General features: G+C 45.5%; 1 pseudogene across 1 annotated transcript in view; it reads left to right on the top strand.

Moving 5' to 3' along the window:
- Positions 1-1,193: 1,193 nt before the first annotated feature.
- Positions 1,194-23,536, top strand: part of LOC144112528 (carboxy-terminal domain RNA polymerase II polypeptide A small phosphatase 1-like) — a 63,007-nt pseudogene continuing 40,664 nt past the window's right edge. Inside the window, exons 1-5 of the transcript XR_013310299.1 lie at positions 1,194-1,435; positions 2,108-2,232; positions 11,328-11,474; positions 15,912-16,013; positions 16,066-16,215. The product of XR_013310299.1 is annotated as a carboxy-terminal domain RNA polymerase II polypeptide A small phosphatase 1-like (transcript). The remainder of the gene's footprint in view (positions 1,436-2,107; positions 2,233-11,327; positions 11,475-15,911; positions 16,014-16,065; positions 16,216-23,536) is intronic.

Raw genomic sequence — 23,536 nt, 5'->3', positions numbered from 1 at the left:
CCCCCCCCCCCCCACCTTCATCCCCTTCCCCCCTCCCCTGGTCCCCAAGAGTGATGCCCAAGGGGCCAACGTACGTCGGGACCAGTATCCCCCTCCCCCCTTCATAGCAACAACCACCACTATCACCATGTAGATGTTGAGAGCGCGTGCGTGAAAACCAAGAACGTTGGTGAATACTAAGGAGTCACAATCACTACACGCTCACAGGGGACGAAACTCAGTGGTTGTGCCCGAGTGAAAACGTCATCGGCGGCGGCGCGCTGATCAGTTTGCGTCGACGGCGGCGGCGCAGCGAGAGCAGTCGGCGGCGCGCCGATGCCTCAGCGCACACTCAGTGCACGCGCAGCTAATGTCGGCATTGAGAGCGCGAGCGTGAAAACCAAGAACGTTGGTGAATACTAAGGATTGAGTCACATTCACTATACGTTCACAGGGGACGCAAACAAGGCCTATTGTAGACTACGAACCTCAGTGGTTGTGCTAGGTAGGGCGCGCCTAGTGAAAACGTCTGCGGCGGCGGCGCAGCGAGAGCAGTCGGCGGCGGGCCGATGCCTCGGTGCACACTCAGTGCACGCGCAGCTAATGTCAATGTTGAGAGCGCGTGCGTGAAAACCAAGAACGTTGCTGAAAACTAGGAGTCACATTCACTCTACGTTCACAGGGGACGCAAACAAGGCCCATAGTCGACTGCGAACCTCAGTGGTTGTGAGACGAGCACATGCGATCATTGCGATGATGCAATACGGAATTAAGATACGAAACGGGAAAACGCACGCGCGCGCGTGGAGCACACGATTCATATCCGCGGCAGTCGAGGCACCACGCAGACCGCGCGTGCGACTACGACACGAGAGCTCCCGCGCTGCAACCTGTTACAACTGGACGCTTACAACATGCCACAGCTATAGATGCTGTTGCCGCCGTTGGAATGATAGACCGCTGTGAGAATGAAGCGGCGAGATTAGAAAACAACAATAGTAAAACGGCGAGGGAGAAGGGTGGGCAAGGAAAAGGGAGAGTGAACTAGCGCCCGCAGCATGGATAAATGCGCAACTAGAGCAACTCTTGCATATTTTTAAAGGCAATTATGACAAGTTTGCAGACGAAATCGAGCGCAAAAAATTCACTTAGAGGAACACCAAAACAACAGCGCTCTAAAAGCGCCGCTGCTTTAAATAACCTGGCGCGTCTGGGCATGCGCAGTAAAATACTCGCAGCCCTCTTCAGTAGGCCTAGTATTTTTTAACATGGACTCAGAAGGAAGCCGTGAGAGATCCTGAAACTTTTTAATTTATTGCAAAGTTTATTCGTTTAGTGTTGTTGCAAGGTACCTGCAGTCGCCTAGAAGCAAATTTGGGATCCATGGACAGTACGTCCATAATTACTCAAGTTAACAGAGAAGAGGAACAACTAACAAATTTTCCTCCAGATAGAGGTAGGTGCATTGCAATATGGCGCCATCGCGGGCTCGTAGAGAGGGAGGTAGTGTCGCCGCGAAACATCGAACGAGCACAGCGTTCGGACCGCTGCGCCCGGCTGCACACGGGGTCTATGGGCGCGAGCGCATGCGACCTACGGTGCGCGGCCGTGCTTGCGGCGGCGCGTTTCGTCGGGCGGGGTGACTGCCGCCGCCAGCAACTCGGGCCGCTGGGGGGAGCGCTCACGGGGTGGCTGGCGCGTGCCTGCGAAAGGTGGCGCGGTTACGTGCTTCTTGAAGCCGCTCTTGTTAAGAAAAGCGAACAAGCGATGCGTGTCTGGCCGGCCGCTTTGGAGCACCGGGGCGGCCGGCTGCTGTGCTCGCGTAGAGCCATGTGGCCCTAGTGTCGTAATGCGCCCGCAGGCCCAAGGTAAGCGGCGTGCGCTCGTGTCGGCGCCACTCCGAGCAGTGTTGTGTGGGCGCTCAGGGCGGCGCTGAGCGGCACGGCGCGGCCCAGCAAAGGCAGCAAGGGGGGCGGGGCGCCCACCCCGTCGACGGGCGGCTCGACCTACCCCGGCGGCGGCGCCCGGGGCCCGCCGCCCCGCAAGAGCGCGGCCGCCGGCGGTGAGTCCGGGGCCCCAGGCCAGTGGCAGGGGTCCGCGGCTACAGCGCCCTCCTCCCCCCGCGCAGTGCCCTCCAGCAAGAAGCCCCGGCAGCGCGGCTTCCTCAACACGCTGCTGTGCTGCTTCGGGAGCAATAACCAAGGTGCTAGCAATCCCGTGATTGCCGAGGAGAATGGCCAGTACTCGCCCAAGGTGAGCCCCCCCTTGACTATGCTCCGCTGGGTGAAGGGTTGCGGGTTACGCAGGTGCTGCAGTAACGGTGTGCTGTTGCAGGCTGTGCCTGTTTACATCGCCCTTGCCGTTTTGCAGCTGCATGTCACAGTGGCATGCACTGAGGTCTCCCAAAACTATTGTTGGGGCCACGACAATGCTGCAGAAAGTGTCTAGTGCTTTGCATCCCTGCCCCTTCTACGAAGACGTTTCTCCCTTCCACAGGCGACAGTGAGGCCTGTGGGGAAAGTGTTATATGGCCGACAGTTCATTCTTTCTGGGATTTGCTCCCCACGATTTGATTTGTTACACTTTGTGCACATTGCACTACTGCTGGAACCACCTGACAGCTTGCTCACATAGTCATGAGAAGGGTTTGGCTGGCATCTGCGCGTCTGCTTAATATGCATTAAATGTATGCAGTGTTTCACGCAAAGAACTGTTGCTTTTCATTACTGACCAATGGAAAGTGGTCCTCTGTGTGAAACTGCTAATTTGTTTGCTGAGAACCTGGTTTCTGCTGATGCATTTTGCATGTTCACATAGTGTCATGAAAATTGAGCGTGAACACGGCAGCGCGTGCCCGATAGCCTGGTCTCTTACTTGTGTTGATACGTGGCAAGCTGTTTTCCGCAACGTGGTGGAAAGGGTTATGCCACCTTGCCTGCTTCTGGCAAGCCGAAGGCCACACCTCCCTTTCAACTTCGTTTACAAAAGCGGCCGTGTATTGCCACGAGTATTGTTCGAGACTATTGGGCACGCGCTGCCGTGCACTCATAAATTTCATGACTGTACAATTAATTTCCAGATAAAGTTGGAGGGTCAGATTTAGCTCATTCATTGTGTTGCCTGTTGTCACTCAGCAGCTTGAAATCCCTTTATTTGCTCAAGTGTCAACCCTGAGGAGAGGCAGTTGTCTGTGGAGTATGATACCTACGCGAGTTTTTAGGTTACCAGCTTCAAATTGAGAGATGCACTGAGCTGGTTGTGTAGTTGGCTCCAACAGTTTAGGATATGTGAGTGTAGGGTGATCTGCGTCACTGTTGGTTCCGACATGACTCCTGCTATGAAGTCATCCAAAAGTCAGCTCTGCACCATCTTTTTCCTGGGGTTCGTACAAGATGGGATGGCGGTATTTGCCACAATGCGCCAAGAAGCTTGTTTGCCTCACAATGTGTGGCACATTCTAGTGCTGCACTGTTTACAGTATTTAACACTTTTTTTTTGTTAAGACAACAAGCCACCGCACACTGCAATTGTGACACTTCATGTGCATTGTATGTAACCTTGTGATGATGCAAAGACGTCGTGTGGGCACAATTAGCTAGCATCCTTACAGGCAGGAAAGGAAGGCTGCCAATACAGTTGCAATATCAGAGTTCTGGGGCACAAAGTGCACAGCAGTGCGTGCTAGCTTAGGTACAGGTGCTCACAAAAGTTTTCGGAACACGAAAATTACATGAAGGCTTAATTTCTGGCCAGCCCAATCATGCAGCCGCGAACTGATAAATGTGTTCCTACACGACCGGAACAATGCACTTTTCAATGCCTGGCTGTGCCTCTACGTAGCAAGAAAATTCAGCTTTTTCGTGATTTCGGCGTTCGGAAAACTTTTGTAGGCACCTGTATGTGTGGTCAGTAAACTCTTGGAACAAACTGTATATGCACTTGCAGCATACGTTGTTCAATACCTTGCCTAGGTTGCAATGCCTATGCATGGCATTGGTATCCAAACTTAAGTCTTCCAAAGGCATACTCTAATGTTCACTTCATGACCCTGCTGAACAATGTTGTGCCTATTGAAGCTCGCCTGTTCATTTTGCCATGGTGAACCCAAGAATAGGCAAACTGGACGTGTTGTGCAAATGTGAGTTAGTTTGTGCTGCAATTGCATTTTTTAGTTGAATTCTTGATTCGCTTGTTAATGTATGGAAGGACTATCAGTGCTTCTTACTCGAAGCTATTTCTGTAGTGGTGAAGCTGCTTTGGAACACATCCTATTGATGCTGGTTCATGTCTGCATAGATTGTGCGGAGGCCTTAAGACTTAGGGATTAGAGTGGGGTTAGAGTGGTCTTCCAACTTGTGGCTGTGACTATACCTTTACACTTGTTCACTTTCTTTTCCTTGCAACATTTAGTGTTGTGCTGGCACAGGGGAATTTGTCTTGTGCTGTCAGTGAAGCCTTTATACAGTTTTCGCTGACTACATAGTGGCTGCCATCTTTTGCTCTTGTGCCAGAAAATGCTTTGAAAGCCTGGGCGTTTTGCTGATCTGCTAATCACTAGCCGGTTCCCGCATACGCTGTGGAAGCTAGCCTCATTATCCAAAGATGGCATCCGTGACGTCATGTGAAAACTATCTATAGCACATTGAGGGTTGTGAAATATACTGTGACGAAATGCACCGTGAACTTGCATTTTTATGTGAAGAAGTATGGACAGCAATTTTTTCCTGTGTGCAATGGTGCGATGGGGCTTGGGAATGAAAAAAACTCGCAGGATATGGTCTATTATCCTTTAAGTTAATTATTGCACTGTTTTTCACTAAGTGTTGGTTTTGGTTCCTGCAAACTAATATTTGGAGAGAATACACAAAACTGTCATTAGTCACTAGCAGAACAGCATCTCATTTGCTGCTTCATTGTCTGCTGCAAGCACTTGGGATGCGTGGCTGTTCTGCGATTCATGGTGGATGATGGAGCAGCGAATCCATCTCTGTTCTGTGAGAAACATGACTTGTTGAGGTTCTTTTTATACCCTCTTCTGATGTTGCAGCTCGCGGGAACTGAAAACAAGACCCTGCAAAGGACAGTGCTCTAGTGAACAATTTAAAGCACAGGGAACATCCTGTGTCCAGTTATGTCATTCTTAAGTTTCATGCACAGTTATCAGCAAAAGCAGTCTGAAAACTTAGTATACCTACTCTTTTGAGAAGTGGGCATTAAGTAGAAATGTGTGTGCATCGTGGCTTCTACATTCCATTGACAGAGTTTGGCGTATATAATCTTGACTGGCATTGGGGCTTGAGAGTACAAGCTGCATACCATGCAACCAGTAGCTTTTGGTATTGTTGTGTTTTGAAAGGGAAAAATCACTATCTTGAAGTGTTCAGATGCTGTTGTTGCTTAAGCGTTTGCTTGTATTGTTGGAAACATAGATGATGAGTTTAGAAGGAGGTACAAATCGTATGTTTTCTAGTAGCATACTTGTGCTCCTGTTCATATTGGTGTTTTTGTCAGTTTTATTTACATGGCTTTAGTGATGTGACGGTAGTTGGAAAGATTCTTGTCTGACAGAAAGTGGTATTCTGTGTTCTGTTCAGCATAGGTTCCCTGCACTGTTTATCCAACACATAGCAAAAAGGTTGCTCCTAGATGCCCACTATAGCTTTTTCACTGGCAGAGTTAGTGGAAAGCAGCGTATGGAGGTTGGTCAAATGGAGTGGATGTTGAAGGAACTAAATGTGGCAGTGCGAGGCATGAAGCACCTTCTTCCTTCCATTCAGCCTTTGTACAAGATTGGTTCTCATAGGCGTTGCATTGGTTGCCTATTTAGCCACACTGAAGCTTCTTTGCTTTCGCATAGCTATCAATGGTGTTGCTGCATTTTGCCCTGGGTCACAAGTCTATGCAGAAAATTCTCCCAGTGGGCTGCAGAAATTTCGTCTTAACATGGTATTAACTAGAAAATATCTCTGCAGCCATTACCTAGGTGAACATTAACAGGCATGCATCCCCAAATGATTTGTAGTTCCACTCGTTCATTTGTAGATGCTCTGCTTATAACCCGACGCTTTGGGACAATCACCTATATTTACCCATTGTTGTAGTGGCATATGACAGGCCAAAGGGCAGCAGGGTGCTCCGAATGACATGGTAAATCTGGCCATTGACTCTTTATTATAGATTTCAGTAGCATTTTTTTTCTGTAAAAAGTATTGCATTTAAAATTTAATGCAGTAAGGAAAACAAAGCTAGATAAATGCGCTTTTTAGACATATAAGAATGAGTAACGAATTGTGCTTTACAACAGAAAATTTTATTTTTCAAAACCAAGTTTTTGGGTAAAGATTGAACAACACTTGTAAAGACAAGCTTGTATCTAAAAAGAAAAAAGTGGTGATTTTTTTTAAATGTGAAAAATGTTTGGTATTCTATTGGCCACTAACTGTGAAGAAATCAAACTTCTATCTTGAATACTATTCTCGCTACAAAACAGTTACTGGAAACCATGTAGTTTGGCACTGGAGAGCCTGTGTTCCAGGCTGATTTCCGTCCTTGCTGGCTGATGTCGGAACTGAATTCTGACGAAAAGTCTGGATCTTCAGACTCGCTGCTGCTCGGGGCGTTGATAAAATCAATGGCTAACAAAGCGGAGTCTGATATTTGTGATATTTTAGAGCGTGTGGAGCGCATGCGGAGGCTGCTAAGCGACTTTTACTCTGCCGTGTCTTCTGAGCGCATTAAAAAAATGCTGCCTTAAGAATGGCATCAAAAATAGTCTTATTTGTCTACTTACAAGCCAAATGACTCACCATGCCCGTAAGCAATGCGGAAGGCTCCGAAGTCAAGTGGCAAAGTTGTCAGCGGGGAATGAGCGTGGTACTGCATCTTCGCAGTTCGTTAAAACAACTGTTGACTCGCGGGGAAAAAAAAACATTAGATACGAAACTTCGGTTCTTTTGACTACAGGCTAGATTCGCAGTGTGGCTGTAAGGAACACGGAAGGTTCCAAAATCAGAGCGAGAAGTCATCATTAGGAGCTAAGGATGCTTAGTGGGCACGGTAAGGAAAGAGTTAAGCATTCTGCATGACTGGCAATGCAGCATCCTCCAACCTGCCTCTCCATTACATTGGCATAGAAAGTATTGCATTGGAGCAACACGTGTGGCAGGCAGTACTTGTTGAAAGGGAGTATTTCCATAGCGTGACCATGAGCTTTTCCAGCATGACTATATGTATGTACACTTTTACTTGTTGGCATGTAATCTGGAAATGTATGCCTGTTATGTTACAGCTGTTGGGATGTGCAAGCATTGCCTGTGCTCTTTGTGATAATCATGACCTGTTCCTCACAAATTTAGAGATGTTTTCGTGCAGTCATGGATACAATTTTGTGGAATGTGGTAGTGCAGAAAAAAATTAAAGCAAGAATTCATTCTCGGCCTCCACCTTCCATTTTTCGTGATTGTCTGGAATCTAAGCTTGCCCATTGGTTTGTTGATGCTATGGTGCCCTGATGCATGTGCACCTTATGCCAGCTAGGAAATGAAGAAAGCCAAGTCACCGAAACAAAGGAAAGCGCAAGGGAGTGTTTTTATCCTTTTAATTTGTGTTCATCAATGGTAGATTAAATGTGTAATTACTTTATTGCTTAATTAAAGATAATTTAGTAGAAAGCAGCAGAAAAAATAACCACATACCTCCGGTGGGATCCGAACCCATCACCTCTGAATTTCAAGTCTGGTGCTCTACCAAATAAGGCATGGCGACAACTGTCCAATCTTCTGCTTTCGGGGGTATCTATGTTGCGCTTAAGCTAACTTTGTGTTCACCGGTGCCGCCCTCGTCCATAGCGGCTAATGTAGTGTGTCCTGTATTATCGCGAGTGTCTTGTGAAATGGGACCGAACAGTGAGGGCTGAAGCTGTGCAAGAACCCTCTGATGCTACCTATGACATCAAGACTGCCTGAACCAAGGCCCTCGTTAAGCTGTTAAGTAGACAAGGGTAGGGAATTGAGAGTGCTCATTATGACACACAAATGAAGGGAGCCCAGATTAACCGAAATCAAAGAAGGCATAGGGAAACGCTTGACAACTGTAGTCGACGACCGGTTTTTTGGACTCTGTAGGGATCATGAAAAGTTCTGAAAAATCGGGCAGTCCGAAAAATCAGATTTCACCAAAAAAAAATCACTTTACTATTGCCATTACGCAGGGGGGGGGCAGTAGCTTTGTGCACATTCTGAAGACCCTCATGACTAAATCTTTTCGCGCATTGCGTACACAGGCGATAGACGGCGACCGCTTTCACAAGCTTGGAATTTGATGGCTGTACTGCCTTCTGCACGTCGCCAGTGAACACACAGCTTGGGACAAAGTCTGAACGGGAAAGTGAACCCGCTGCTGCAGTCATTGTGCTGTGTCCGCAGTACGAATGTCCCGGAACGAAAAGGCGATGGTGAAACGATAATAACAAACAGCTGCAGCAAGCGCTCTGTTGGTGTTGGCCTTCGTAATTAGGCCTACCAGCTCAAGCCAAAATCGGTATTGCAACCGGCGGTATGCACTCAGCGGTGGCTTGCGTATATTCAGATGCATCTTGTCTGTCATCCAAACACCAATTGTTGACTGTTATGATGTAAAAGTCGAGGCTGCGGTATGCTTTGCTATGCGTACGCTCATTTTCTTCCACGCTCGTCTCTGTGAAGCCGTACGCCTCCCAAGCGCATCTTTGCTACCTCTTCCCGTATTCGGGACGAAAAACTTGGCGTAGATGAGTTCTGTGAACTTCGACTACTAATCAAGGTTAGGCGGCAGACGACGTCCAAGAACAGTACGAATTCGAAACCACGCGGAAGGAATGTACCGACTCACGGAGACCGTCAGCCCGGCAATTTAAGAGGCTCCCTTTTAGCTTAAACTTCGGTTTGTTGGGAACAAGGTTATACTGTACACATTATATGGCAGCTTGGGCATTGGTGGTGAGTGCGAACGAAGTCCGAAAAATCGAGCAGGTGCAATGTGTCCGAAATTTTAGGTGCTCTTATACATTGGCGCTATGGGCCATGTCGCGGTGCCGCAAAAAAGTCCGAATCATCAAGCATGTCCGAAAAATTGGGTCCGAATTTTCGGCCATTGACCGTACGTCATTTCGCTCCCCAGACAGTTTCATCGGGCTGCGATATTGCTGTAGGTGGCAGCAGCTTTAGCTGTTCGCACGAAGATACGGTACCATATTGCTGCCAGGTGTGGAAGTCTTAGTTAAGATAAAATTTCAGAACAGCAGGATCACGGAAAGACATTTCTTTCCGCTTTGCCTCTCTACACCACCAGCTGATAGTTCAAGCTAGTGGTGCATGCATGTCCTCTCATGCTTCCACTCTATTAGCAATCTAGCTTGCCTGACTATACGTAAATAAATTGCTTATAATGAATCCGCACCCCACAAGTTTTTTGTCCACCACTAAACAGGCGAAATACTTTTGGTTAAAATGACATATCTATAAGGTTTAACTTTCAGTCGAATGTTGGCGTTGAGGGGGGGCGGGTGGGGGATATAATACCCCTGTCACACGGGACGTTGAATGTCATTCGCAGCGAATGACATTACGTTTGAATGGCGTTTTTTTCGCTGCTACACGGGCACAGTCAATGACATTCACAGCTAACGACATTCGCCCATTGAATGAGTTTCCCGAACTCATGCAAGCGCGACCTGTGTAATCTCGACGACAGCGGCTTGGCGAAAAATTACAAAACTGATTAGTGAGAACAAAACGTATTCAAAGAAAACTTTATTTTAATTGCTGCAATGAACTTTTGAATCATTTTTTGATGTAAAATAAGGTATTTGAAGCGATTTGCGCAACTACACTCTTGTTCCCAGTCGCCGCCAGTTACTGTAGAGACGGCCGCGTTTGTTTACAAACCGTCCTCCATCTTGCCTGAGTAGCGTGGTCGTCACTCCATTTGCCTTCAGTGCTCGCAATGGAAAACAACTCTGCAGCTTCGCCAGCCCAGCAGAAGGCGTGTGAACAAGCAATGTTTGCTTGCACTGTTGCTCATCAGCGACTGTCAAGAATTCGGCATCAATTTCGCAGCCCTCCATAGTGCCGACAGCGGGAGGAAGTGCGGGCGGCATGTACGGGAGGGATCGTGAGCGGCTTTGAGCCTGTCTTGCTTTGGATATTTCAGTGGATTGCTTGTTGTCTATTGCTGCCGCAAGGCGTTGCAAAAAATTTTTAAAGAGTCTATTAATGTGTAACAGTGTGATACAAGCAATAAACATAAAATATGTGTATGAAAAACATGATTTGTAACGTTCTGCTGTCATAGCAGTTAGCCGATGGACATCGCCATCATTTGCAAATGCCGTTTTGTGTACCCGTGTAGAACGGGAACGCCAGCAGGCAGTGACATTCGTTGTGAATGTCATTCGCTGCGAATCACATTCAACGTCCCGTGTGACAGGGGTATAAGATGCAGAGATAAGTGCACATGGTTTTACATAGCAGTTGCATATTGGTCTGTGCTAGTCTTTGTGACAAACCTTTGACGAGAATGTTAGTATTTCTTTTCGCATATAATTCACTGGAGCCCTGTTCTGACATTCTTATGGTGCCCCTTTGACAGTTACTTCAGTTGCCTCAAAGCACATCGGCTTTGAGCGGTGCATCTTTTGTTTTAAGCCAGCTTCGGTTTAGTTCTAGCTTTTTTCCATAGGTGAAAGTTCTGATCACATGAGTAGCAAGTGACATTGTTTTGTTTGAAAAAATGCTTCCTGATGAACAGTGTGCAGGCATGTTCAGCAGTGTGGAAGGCACTAGAACAGAGCACTTCGCATGTGTTATGTCCAACACATGCAGGATTTCTGGTGGGTGTGGAAGCTTGGTGTGTGCACTTAGTGGCAGGTATTGCTCCCCAAATGTACATGCAGCTGTAATAAATTGGCGTGTGCTTCAGTGATCAAATTCGTCTTACAGTTGTGTTAGGAAATGCCACTGGTGTACTCGCACACAAATAAGAAACCGTTTTTCCTCCCCCTTTCCTCTCCCATGTAATGCGTGAGAAACACTGAAGTGCGCTCTGTATTATTCAGGTCACAACTGTACAGAGTTCATGCATTGTGGATGAGGAGTGGTGCCTTTGTTTTGCATTGGGTGGTGATGCGTGTTGGTGTGCTTTTGGTTTTGAAAAGTGTAGCATGAGGGAAGGAAGGTTCATGGGGCACCACGTGCTCTGTATTTGTGTTGTGCACTTAACAGTGTTTCTGATCGTGTGTAGCAGGGCTTGGATTGCTGTGCATGAGGCTAGAGGCCTTCAGATAGCGGTGACGTGTCTGGCTGCTGCAGCAGGCGTCCAAGTCTTCACGCCAGTCAGCTCCACCTAGTGGCACATCGACGTCGCCCATCGCCCAGGTGCAGCAAAACCAGGCACCAGCACCCGTGTTGGCTCGAGAGTACGCCGCCCAGGAGTACACCAAGATCAGTAGTAGCAACCTGGTAACTACCATTGTGCTTGGAAGCCTTCGTTTGAGTCGATAGTCTGCCATTGGTACCGTGTTAAAAGAACCCAGTGTATGCGGCAACATTTTTAGTGTATGCGGCAACATTTTTAGTGTATGCGGCAACATTTTTAAAGTTCTGTCTGCCTGCAACACATATTAACTAATATATTGTGTGACGAAGGGAGCATGCATTAGTGGGTGACCTGGCAAGGCTGGTTGTATGAACGCTTGCTTCTGCAGATTCAGTAAAAATATATCTTGAGGCAGGTTTATTGAAGCAAAATGTGGTGTGCATTACCTGTCACGAGTATATGCAGGCTATATCTGCAGAATGTGTGCACCTGCTGAGTTAGTCCTTTTGCTGCCGGCAGTCTTGTGTGGCAGCGCAGGTAGCTACTGAATGAAATATGCACACAGAAGGCCAGTGTTGCTGGCTCGATTGTTGCTGTTTTACCTTCTTGTGGGCAACTTTCTTCAAGGAAATGCTTTGTGTAGTGTGTCTTTAGCTTTGTTTATTCTGGCCATTTTTTGTGTGCCTTGCGTGTGACCTCAGTGGAATAAGTGGGCTTCATAAGTCATACACAGCTCACATTTGTTGTAATGTGCAGTCTGCATCATCCTTGTGCAGAGCACTCCAGCAGTGTGCATCACAAAATAAAAGCAAATTAGAAAGAAGCCATTTGTTTCTAGGCAAACTGCTTACAGCCATCTTACTTGCAGGTCTGTGTGGCTCTGCTTCCATGCAACCACAGGCTGTAAAATCCAAAAACCACAATGAGCTGTAGGAGTTTGTGCAGGGAAGTGTGGCACACAGGCACTATACACAAGGGTGATGCAGGCTGTACTGGCTCCAAACCGCACACATCGCTTTTATTCTATGTCTCGGATTACTTTCTCACTTGAAGCGCTTTGACTGTGAATGCATCAAGATTTTGCTTGTGTGGTGTTCTTGGAAAGTGCAGTGCCTAAACTTGCTGCTCGTAAACAGTGAAGCAAAATGTCTGGAAAGCACTTTGATCAATCATGCACTGGTCTTAAGGCAGGGATACTTTTATTGTTTCTTCACTGTACCATGAAGCCCGTGCCTTTTTTAACCTAAAAGATTTTTTTTTGTTTTGCCTTGCTCGCTGAACTTGACCCGTTGCACTTGCATACTGCAGCCTTTGAATATTTGTGGGTGTGCAGTGAAGTAAGCAGATTTAAATCCATTACTTTTCGTCCAGTGTTTCCACATCTCGATTAAGCCTGTTCATGTGTGAAGGTGTGGCCTGGGTTTGTTGGGCAATGAACACCTAGCCAAATGTTTGAAGAGCTGAGCTAGCATTGGATAGTGGTCACTACCAACAACTTGTACACAGCTTGAAAGGTAGTGTAATGTTCGGTTGCGCATCCTTTTCTATATTGCTCTAGCTCGTATGTGAAAGAGCTGTCGGGGGGGCTGTTGAACCATATTTACTTTTGTTAGGCCAGTGTAGGGGCATTAGTGTTCCCCCCGGATGGAGCAGCCGCTGTCGGTTCAGATTGTCGCCTCCCACCCTCTCTCCACCTTGACACCTGCTGACCGAGGCTTCAGATGGATGGAGGGGCAGAACTTTCCAATGTGGAGGTTCTTATGCTAACTCATTTAAAGAAGTTGCAGTATTCATCTCAGTGCAGCCATATAGCTGAAAGCTGTACAGCTTTCTCAAGTTATATTGAACTTTGTGTGCTGGAGTGAATACAAGCCAGTTGATTTTTTTTTGTGTGTTGTGGACTGTTACCACCCTTTGCAATGCCTGATTTCTGGTAGTGTCATTGATTAATAATTGTGAAATGTCACATAAATCTAAACGTCAATGTTATTTAAAGGTCTGTTGTTATGAGAGTAAGGAAACAACTGTTATGCCATTTTTATTCAGATGTAGTTGTGTTGTTTTTTACAGTGTGGACATTTTTGTTCGTTAATTTGAGAGGCTTCTCTTTTTTAGACAGTGTGTTGGAAATTTGAAGCACTGAATATAATGTAAAGGTTGTCGGTTTGTAATTTAGCTTGGCATGCCCAGATTGATCCGAGTGAATGGAATTCATTGTGGCTGTTCATTTAGATAGTGCACACTCTCCAGCTGGAGGCTTTCTGTCTGTAATTTATCCTGGCAATCCCAGATTGATGCTGAGTAGATGGATTTCAGTGTGGCTGTTCATTTAGATAGTGTGCACTTCCGAGCTGGATAGTGGCTGGCAGCTCAATCTGACCTTGTGCGGAAGCTGTGTATGGGAAGCCGCCCCGATGGTGCCCTTTCTACCTGGGCCATGCACTGCCATTTTATCTGTGTGTGACGGCTGCACTGTTGAGGCATACTTTTGGCTTCCCTGATTGGGTTTTTGTTTGTACATCAGGGTTGACTACAACTTGCTTTATTGTTGCATGCTGTGCATGTACCACACACCAGTGTTTTGACAAGTAAAGACCAGTAACCAGTCAAATCTACTGAACTGTGCCATGATGGTGTCCCAAATAGTAAAGCTTTGCCTCCATTGTGCACATAGATACACCAGTGCAGCAAGAGGTGCAGCAAAAAAAAGAAGATACTGTACCAAAGTACAGTAAAACCTCGTTGTTCAGACTTAAGGGAATGGAAAAAATGTCCGAAATGTCCGAATGTTGAATTACTGAACGCCCCCCCCCCCCCAAAACTGCCAAAAGCCATTTGCATGAAAGCGAAATTTATTTGGTGAGAACCAATGTGATTATTATCACCTTTTAAGATGAAAACTATGTGACAGCGATTTCTCGCAGTTCCGTCAAATGTTTTAGTTCATGCACTCTATCGAGAGTGACGGAAACAGAACAGCTCCACAATGGTAAAGATCTCTGCGCCTTCTCTCAGTGTACAAAACGGTAGCATTGGAACTTCTTCGCATGTGGAGTTGCATGTGAGGGGGCTTTAGCGCACTAACAAACAGCATGTTACGAGTGCAGAGTATTGGTGTGCTGGAAAACGGAAATGCCACGGAGATGGATCTGAGGGAAGCGCGCATTGGTGCTGTCACGGCAAAAAACAAAAAGATCAACAAGGCATTCGTCATACCAGACTGTGTGCGACTTGGCTCTCTCGCAGCCTATAGCCGCCATTGCCACGAGCTGGCGGTGAAGCTCCAAAAATGAAACTATACTGCCGGACTCTCAGCCTGTTGACGGGAACCTGCCGACCGTCAGCACACCTGCCTTTGCGTGCACGCCAGAAGGGGTGGGTGACAATGTAATATATAGTTCAGGCCTGTGAATGAATATTTGGACGATCGTCTGTCAAGCACGTCATATCTTGACATGGCCCCCACTTCGCCAGCAGTCCGAATTAACGAGGTTTCACTGTAGGAAACAGCTTCAGAGTGAACAAGGCTGCCTCAGTCACTGTACAGTATATATATATATATATATATTTTTTTGTGACTGCTGCTTTTCCACAACACTTGGGCGGGGAGTGACAAGCGGGGAGAGTGCATGTGATGTACCTGTAGGCATGGTTGTGTGCTCTACTAAGCTGCTCAGTTTTGGTTTGGCACTGAAGTGCCGACGAGAGTTGCATTTTAAAATATTTACATGGAGCTACAGATCTCAAGTTACAATGAGGTGCCAAACTGTAGTTATTAAAAGTTAATATTTAGATTTTAGTTAACCAACTTGGTAGTTAATATGTTTGAGCTTTTTCTGATGTCTGCCGTTGGTGGCCGCACTGTGCCAAAGAAAATGTTCTTTTAACTCTGAAAACCTGTTAAATACTATTGTTAAGTCTTTGGTGGAACACTCTGTAATATAAAAGCATTGGAAGAACCTTGATGCAATTATTAGTGTCTAGATCATATAATATATATGTTGTCACATGGATACTCTGATAGCACCAACGTGCATTTCTGACTGTTGCTTCTTTTTTTGTTTATGGAATGCTGCACAGACCTTTCAAGTACATCCGCATGTAGTCGCCATGGTTTGCAGTCCCTGCGAAAGTTCTAGTATAGAGAAATACCTGTGCAAAGCTATTCATATTAGGGGAGGGCTCTGCTCTTTGAAAAAAATTTTATTATTGAAGTGAGTTACGCAATCTTCAGCAAACATGCATTTTTGTGTGCTGATTCTGATTGTCATTTAATTTCATGTAAAACAGGTCCTTGTGCTTATGCACTATTTTATGCAAGTCTTTTGGAGAGAGCGTTTAACAAATTTTGCTGCACGGAACTTGCTGAAATGCATACCACTGGTTTCTCTTGACATCAAGAAATGCAGTAAGGGTAACGTTATCTCATTGTGCTTATGTATTCCTACAGGCCTCAAGAGAAGAATTGTGTAAGGGGTTTAAATACGGAAGTTTGTGTAAAGAAAAGTTGAAAATCATAAGCATGATTTCATTTCTGTACAGGATCCGTAGAATTTTGATGAAAGATTGTGTTGCTGCAGCTGCAGGGCAAGTTCTTGTTGCCCCCTGTGCGGCATCAGGACATGCACAAGATCTGCCTCATCATCGACTTAGACGAGACATTGGTCCATAGCTCATTCAAGGTGAGGCCCTCGTGCTTTGTGCTGGCTGTGCCCTGAGTGTGCCCCTTCGCAGCCCATCAGCAATGCCGACTTCGTGGTGCCAGTGGAGATTGATGGCACAGTACACCAGGTGTATGTCCTGAAGAGGCCTTACGTGGACGAATTTTTGCAGCGAGTCGGCGATGCCTACGAATGTGTCTTATTCACAGCCAGCCTTGCAAAGGTACGGCCTTACACCTATGTTCTAGTTGCTAAATGGAGAAGATTTTGCCGAGTCCGTGCTGGCAGTATTGTCTGCATTGACGCTTGAAGGTCTTGGTGAATGGGGTAAAGGCTGTGTGCTTTGTTACTGAACTACAAAAGTCTTAGGCATGCAAATTAACTGCACAATTTTAGTGATTCAAACATTGTTGCAGGCGTGTGAATGTGAGGTGCCAATATTGCATGAGGAAGAAGTGATTGCAGTGGGACTGCGTCTGGGATAAGGCATTGATTCTGGCAAAATGTGCTCTCACAGTGATTAGCCCCCTTAGGGCTTAGGGTCCCTTATGACATGGCTTATGGTAAGCTGCCCGCAGTATGTAATGTCCACCGTGATCCAAAAGCCTTTACTTAGGTTTTATCTTTGGCAGAAGCAGTGACGCGATGGCTGCGGAGGTCATGGGATCTTTCTGGCTGCATGTGGTTGTCTTTTCTCCTACTTTGTTAAATTATCTTTCACTTCAAAAAATTATTAGACTACTTAACATCCCAATAATTAACAGTACAGTGACAAAACAAGCTTTCTTCAGTGTGTGTGTGTGTGTGTATGTGCACACACGCACATAGTATTTTCTGGCCTCTAAGTCGCGCATAAGTGACACCAGTGTGTAAGCTCTGAGTATTTGTTCGTTGGAGAAGGTGTTGAAATACACGCGTGTTGGCAGCTGCCATATACAGACTGTCCTCGAGCTCTGAAAAGTGTGCCTTCTTCCTGCAGCCTGTCTTTTTTTGTTGTCTTCATCGACTCGAGCGTTCTTACCGCGCACGAGTCCCAGACAAATTTTTTTCTCACATTGAGCTGTCTCCTTGCTATTCTGTTCCCGTTCTCTAGTGCATATTCACCGGCACGCATTTTGAATTTTGCGTTGTAGCTTCTTCCCCTTGCAGGCGGCGTCATGTTGAGCAAAAACAATGCACGGTGTGTGTGAAGTGATACAGATGCAATGCTGAAATCAAAACTTTCAAGAATATGAGTGGACTAGATGCAGTGGTGGTGTGCGCTTTTTGCCTTTGCCACATTCAGTCTGGTTGTTTGCAAGATTGTTTTTCTACCTGTAGGATTAAATTTTGAATGCACAGTTTTAGAATAGCACAATCTGTGCAGGTGCAACCGGGCTGTGCAGAAACGGATCACGGTGCGCTAAAACTCTCTAATAACTTGTTCTTTTTCTCTTTTACACATCTTTTTTCTTGACTAACGTAGTTACTGGGAATGACAAAAGGTGGTCCACGGTGGTGCGTCATTTTTTGTGATATATATCTTGCACCGCCAAAAAATCCAGAAAAATAAAAGTGGCTTATACATCCAGACAGTGGCATGTATCTATGTGACTCCAAAGTGGCTTTGGTCAATCGCAGCACGTCATGTGACATCGCAGTGAGAGTGTGAGCCATTAGCTCGAACTGCTAAGTCTCTTAGTGTCATGATGAATAAACAGCGCAAAAGGAACACGAGGGACGGAAAGGGAACGACGCAGACAAGCGCTTATTGCCATGTTTTATAAAAAGCCGCATTTTGCTTCTAAAAGTGCATGAAAGCAGGCTATTGTTCAAAAATGCCAGGTGCTGTAGGTAGCAAGCTGTTTTTAATCTTTGTCTAATGCTGGTGCAGAGCAGTGGCAGCACCAACCAATGCTTTCTAGATTTCGGTCGCATCCAAAAAAGCCTGCTTCAGCATGTTGTGTACTGTCTTCCTACCCTTTCTTCCAGCCTTCGTGCCTGCTCTGCACATGCTCTCTCTCTGCACATGCTCTGCACATGCACTGAGGAGGAGAGTGCCCCTTAAGTAGCAGTGAACCACGGAAAATTAGTGATTAGAGGTTCGTTCTCTTGTCCTTTGCTAGTCAATGCTTCATAGAGGAACATTTGCCAGCCATGCCAGAAGCGCATGGTGTGATATAAGGCACTGCTTCCCATTAGAGGTGCCATATTGTGAGGAGTAAACGAACAAAGACGTTCACAGGGTTCCCATTGTGAAGCGGATGATGTGGCTGGCATTGGAATAGAGGTCTTATGCCAACATTCAGATTACACGGGCTTTGCAGGGGTCTTGAGCAGTGTCAGTTTTGCTTTTATGTGTAGTGAAAGATTAATCCAACCTAAAGAGAGACTTGCTCAGGTTGGAAAATTGTGCTGATAAAGTTGCACAGCCAGGTGACCTATCATAATGACCTTCCCTAGGTGGCGTATCATAGCTATAGCATTCTGCTGCTCAGCATAAGCTTGCAGGTTTGCAGTCTGAGCTTGTCAACTCTGTTTTGTTGCCATTGCCAGTACTATGGTTTGAACTGGGTTGTTGCCAATAGATAGTGTGAATTTCAGCAAACAGGAATGCAATGCAAACAGGAGCCTGCTTGCATTCATTCTGCTTTCCCTTGTGATGCGGTGGCTCAGTGGCTCGGTGACTCGGCTGCTGAGCCGGAAGGCCTGGGTTCAATCCTGGCTGCAGCAGGCACTATCCAATGGAGACGAAAAGCAAAAAGGCGCCTGTGTGCTGTGCAATGTCAGCATGAAGAATTCCAGGTGGTCTTAATTAGTCTGGCGTCCTCTACTGCGGTATCCCTCATAGCCCATGTGTCGCTTCGGGGTGTTAACTCTTTCGCCACCGCGGAAGTATGGACGATTTGGAGTGTACTGAAAGAAAATTTTTTTTCACAAGAAGTAACAAACCCAGCGCATATTGCAACACATGAAATTGTAGCTTATTAGTTATTCTGAATGAAACAAAACAGCAGAGTCATGTGTGCAAGCAGAATAGTTTCATATATCAATAATCCTATATACAAAAATATGTTGATGTAGCATAAAGAAACCTTAGCAGATTTAATTTCATGTGATCATTACAGGCGATATTGTTAAGTGCAGCAGCCAGGGCGTACAAAAACTGCACAGACATGTTGAGCACCATGACTGACATACATGTGAACTGAATGCATGTGTATAAAAAAAAAAGCATGCTGCATCTAAATCAGTTTTGCGTGTCCCATTGTTTCTTCTATTTATTTAGTGCTTGTTTCTTCTATTTATTTAGGGCTTATTCTGGAAGTGGCCACTAAGTGGACATGTCCACTTTGGTCTACGCGTGTTGATTGGAACATGAAACACAGAGGTGATGGCGCGTGAGTCCCAGAGATGGGCATCCTCACGAGGGCAAACCCTCATGAGGGCGTCCTCACCCTCACCTCATGAGGATTTCACTCGGGGAGGTGAGAGTGATGGAGGAAGGATAGATGAAAATTCTTGTGGACAAGGGTGAGGAAGGAAAGACATGGTGAGGCGAGGGAGGGCAAAATTCACTATTTGAGGGCGAGGGTGGTGGCCCGAACCGTACTCCGGGCTAACGCTTTTGTCTGTGCTGCCCATTATGAATCCTCATTTAAAAGCGCGAATTCTTAAGGTGAAGATTCCTGGGGAGGGCGTAGTTTCTGCGCTCTGGAGGTACACGTGGCGAGCACGAATTGCAGGTGCAGCACACCTCCGTCGGCACGATGTACTACACCGCCGAAAAAAGTGCTCTTCTAACTCAAACACCCTATATTTAAAAACTGTGTAAAGTATTCGGAGAAACACCTTGTATAGTGTGCCAACAAGGGGCCACTGGCCGGGCCGTGCGAGTGGCCGCCAGTCCAGCGGGAACCATAGTACCGCAGTCAACATTTTCATTATCAGCCCAGTGTCTGTCGGATGATCAGAGTGTAGAGTAAAACACGTAGAAATTATACCTAGTAAGGCTGTTGAATTTCCGAGTTCTTGGCCTTCTTTGCCGGAATGAAGTCTTTATTTCAGCTCGGTAAGATTTCACAGAATTGGCTGCAGTGCAATAAATGCTTTTACGAAATTCCACTGTAAAATCAAACCCTGTTGGCAGCTTTGGTGTGCAGTTTTTCATTCACGCTTTGAGTAGTTCAGTAGAGTCATGTCATCTTTCTATTTTCTATTTTCTCTGGAATTGCGGTGTAGGAAAGCGGTGCTGCAGTGTGGTAGGTAAAGGCGACCACTGTAGTCTTACCATGAAAACAAAGCAGGAGCTTAATCACCTTGGTCTGAATCATCGCTCGCTCGGTCTTGCATTGTACAGCGTGCTAGAAAAGAAAAGTTGTACTGGTTTTTAAATAACAGGATCATCTCTTGGTTTATTTGCTGTTTCTGGTGAGACGTGTGACCACAAAATCGTGCGCCTGATTATATGAATCAAATTTCTAGCAAGCATGGTAGGGAATTGACACTAAGCGTTTGGGTAAGACGTAGACGTGCGAGCAAAAAAATCATGGGTGGTTTAGCTTGTGGGTTAACCATGAATTATTGTGTGCTAGCACCATTAGTCCTGCTGTGCATGGTTTATCTTGCATGGTTGCATGGTTATCGTGCATGGTTTATCTTGACCATTAGCTGAGGATTTTTATAAACGAGTTAAGGAAATACGGAAATAACTGTGGAAAAGCTCTAAACAAGAGAGGAAAGAGGGCTCCAAGCTTTAAAGCTAATCTCTGATAAGCTAAGCGTTGATAGAAAGGAATCAAACTGACTCCGTACTAAGAGATCTCAGACACTGACAATACTAAATGTTAATTGCAGAAGTTTCCTAAACAAGTCAACTGAGTTAGAGGCTCTTTTGCTTTTGTATGATCCTGAAATAGCGGTTTTGACAAACTTAGCTTAACAATACAGTGTTTGACAGTGAGTTCGTTACCACTGGCTACAGTACAGTTTGTACCGAAAGGATTGTGATGGTAGAAGTGGTGTTAGCATTCGGTTTAAATCATCCCTGCGACTTTTATCGATGCCTGATGTACCCAATGTAGAGTGCATTTTTTGCATAACGTACTATGGAAACGTTAGATATATTATTGGAGCAATGTACAGACCCCCCAACTCTACCGTTGCCGTATTAGACGAACTGAAACAATATTTGTGCACGAATGTTAAAACCCGATAATCGTATTATGCTGTCAGGATGTTTTAATTTGCCTGAAGTAGACAAATTTTTCCATTAAAAACCATGACCCCCAAGGTGAAGCTATTTTGGATATTGGTTTTTTCCTTCTACTTATTGCAAATTGTAAAAAAAAATACGATATTTCAGGGCAATTCTCAATCAATGCTCGGCCTCTTTTTTTTCTAGCGGATCAATTGCTGTCAAAACAAGTTGCCAGATAGTAGATGGAATATCGGACCACAAAGCTGTACTGCTCACTGGAGACGCTGCTTTAGATAAGAAACCTAAATATTCACCCTATCGAGTCTTTTCTTGAGCTTATCTCGAGATACATTATAAGTATCTTGGACTCTTGATCACTAATGACCTGTCCGACTGCTCGCACACGAAACCGTAATTCTGCCGATACTAGACTATGCATGCTTTATTTGGGATCCTTTCACTAGAACTTACTCTAATAAGATAGAAATGGATTTCAACGTCCGTCAGTGACAGAACTCGTTACTAAAGCGGACTTGCCACTATTAATGCAAACAAACTGTGTGCCATGACTAAAATTCCTCTTTCAACCTATTAGCGGCCACTATTAGATAGATCTCACGAAAGTAATTTCTTTTTCATCTGGTTGTGCCACTGAGCAAAGGCATAGCCGCACAGTAACGCCATTTACTACGCGTAATAACCGTTCAAAGTATTCTTTCCACGAACAGTAATTGAGTGGAATGTCGTAACCAATGACCAAGTTTAAAAATCATGTATGTTGACATTTCTTTCCAGTATTTTTTAAAATGTGTTGTCTATGCTTATTTTCCAAATCTTTCAAGCTAGTTATTCCACTTTGTTCTTGTGTTCATTGCCTGCATTATTACGTTGTTTACTTATCTGTATCCCACCCTGCTTAACTCCCCAGTGGGGATTGCAGTAGAAGGAAAATAAATATATATAACAATGAAATGTTAGAAGTGCAGTGCACATGTATGCATGCAGTACGTGCCAGAAGTAAAGGCAGAGTGATATTTTAGGCTCAACTGTTTCGGTTTTGTTTCGCGTATTAGCTCAGACACGTACATGCACACACGCAACAGTATAAGCATCTAGCCTCTCGTCCAATAGTGCCTTCAGGGCTTGTCTTGTATGTGTATTACTCAGTAATATCTCTAGAAGTTGCAGACTAGAAAATATAACTCGAATTTTAAAATGACTGTTAGTGAGGGTGAGGGAGGGCCGACGATGTGAGGGCGAGGGAGGTCCAACAAATTTTTCGAAGTAAGGGTGAGGGAGGGCTGGATAACTTTTCAAAATGAGGGCGAGTGAGGGTGAGGGACGGCCATGCATTCAAAAGTGAGGGTGAGGGAGGAAAAGTAAATATGAAGGCATTTGCCCACCTCTGCATGTGACATATTATGACCAGTCTTTCCTGTTGCATTATCTCAGCTGAAGCTGCACTTGCCATTAGATCAATGATTGTAGTGAAAAGTGAATATTAAAAAAAAAGTTGCTATAGGTGCAGTAACTGCTTATGATTTATATTAAAGCATTTAAAAGCTGGAACAGGCAGCTATGCTTGATTTAAATTTGGTGGGAGCCTCTACGCGACTGATACGTTCCGATGTGGCCTTTTAAAGCCACACCTATTTTTTAGATACGTATACTTAGTGGACACTTCCAGAATGCAGCTCCTGATGTCAGGCATGCTTTATTAGTGGTCTCTTTCCAAAATAGTGGCAAAATTATATTTTTATAGCTTAAGTTTGTAGGCTGTGTCTCTTGGGAAATCTTTTCTTTCCAAAGTTTATTTTCAATTTCCTGTCTCACGCATCACACATGAACACAGCGCAATCTGCAGAGCAGCTGCTCTTCCTTCAACTGCTACAGTCGAGTCCACTTATAACAATATTCAAGTGCCACGAAAATTCCATTGTTATAACCAATAATTGTTTTAAACAGGTTGCACGAAAAAAAAGCATAACTGCAAAGAGGGGTCACGGATGGCAAGTGACATGCGAGCTCCGCCGAGGCATCGTTTTGATGGCCCCGAAAGGGGCCTTGTAAAAAATAAGAGAAGGTTGGCGCGGCTGCCTCTCAGCTTGAGAAATCGCGGAGAAACGCTGGGGTGAAATCGCCTCGAGCATCTCGCCATGTACTTATCACTGGCTTGCACGAGAAAACCACATGTCCGTAAGCCTTGCTTACCTCATGCGAAGCTTGCAGACATCCTTCTCCATGGCGCTCTCTTTGAAGCGTTGTATCCAGCCGCCACCTGTCTGGAGGTCCACATTGTTAATCAGCAGGGCAAATTGCTTCGCCTTTGTGGCCAGAATCGGCCCGGTGATAGGCAAGTTCTGGG

The sequence above is a fragment of the Amblyomma americanum genome, chromosome 1, assembly GCF_052857255.1.
Source record: "Amblyomma americanum isolate KBUSLIRL-KWMA chromosome 1, ASM5285725v1, whole genome shotgun sequence".
Taxonomy (NCBI): Eukaryota; Metazoa; Arthropoda; class Arachnida; order Ixodida; family Ixodidae; genus Amblyomma; species Amblyomma americanum.
Note: the sequence above shows the minus strand (reverse complement) of the source record. Positions and strands in the feature narration are given on the sequence as shown.